Genomic DNA, 1,137 nt, shown 5'->3' with positions numbered 1-1,137 from the left:
AAACTAATCACATGAAACTACAAAATTAGCAAATTTCTTGAATCTGTATATAAAACATAAATTATCTCTAATTTCAAACTCTCATTTATTAGTGTACCACTCAATCTTTAATTAAAGGAAAGAAGAAGAAGAAAAAAAAACGGCTCCAAAGACAGTCTTATTCCAATCTTTAAAAAAAGGAAACTATTCCTTTTAACTTTACACCCACCCTACACCCCAATCGTAAAACACATTATTATTTAATTGTCTGGGTCATGAACATTTCCAAGATGAGATTTTATATTTCGCTCCCATAGCTTCTGGTTATCAGAAAACCCATGCTTTCCTTTGTTGAAAGAGTTTGGTCTTGTAGATGTTGGTGTGTCCCTTCCAATATTCTTCATCCTCATTTTTGCTTCTGGAGGCATTTCCTCAGGTTCGCTATCTTCATCTTAATTAAAAGCTGCAGCTACTGAAAGGGTTTTTGGAGCAAGAGTTGGAACGGGTTCTTTAGGTTTACTTGATCCAAGTTTAATGGATATGGCTGATACTTTCTTTGTCGTCTGACTACCTATGGCAAATCCAAACTTGCAGATTTTTGTAGGCTTTTTTGGGAAGTCTCCAGCTTCTTCTTCAGCTGATCGTTTCTCAGTGCTACGACTGGAACTTTCCCCTCCATTACTGGAAGAAACAGTCTTAGTTTTCACAGGTTTTTCTGCTTCTCCTTCAGGTCCTCTGGCGGCTCCAGCTCTTGTGGATTCTCCGGCTTCTCCTCTCCCGCCTTTCCATCTGCCATTTTCCCTGCCGGGGTCTCTCTGTCCTCCAGATTTCTTGACACAACTTGGTGAGTACATCTAGGCAGCATCTGTTAGGTGAAATACATCAATTAGTATATTATCAATTCTTGGGGCCTTATTTTTTGCCAATTCTTCCAAAGCAGCTTCAACTTCTTCCTTCATCACCATAGGTTCTTGCTCATATGATGTTTCATGAAATTTTTCTGTCTGCAAATTCCTTTTGGTACAATGACTTTGTATACTCTTTGCATCTGCTTTTAATACTTCCTGGATCATTTAATATTCTGCCTAAAGTATACTTAAGTATTGCAACTTGAGGTTTGAATTTGGTCTTCAGCTCCTTGAGCTTAAGAAATGTTGA

At 37.9% G+C, this 1,137-nt stretch overlaps 1 pseudogene; it reads right to left on the bottom strand.

The window, feature by feature from the left end:
• Positions 1–239: 239 nt before the first annotated feature.
• LOC102857596 lies at positions 240–775 on the bottom strand (annotated as a pseudogene).
• Positions 776–1,137: the final 362 nt, after the last annotated feature.

Source organism: Elephantulus edwardii, unplaced genomic scaffold, assembly GCF_000299155.1.
Source record: "Elephantulus edwardii isolate Elephantulus edwardi_28Jun2011 unplaced genomic scaffold, EleEdw1.0 scaffold00020, whole genome shotgun sequence".
NCBI lineage: Eukaryota > Metazoa > Chordata > Mammalia > Macroscelidea > Macroscelididae > Elephantulus > Elephantulus edwardii.
This window is presented reverse-complemented; position numbering and strand designations above follow the sequence as displayed.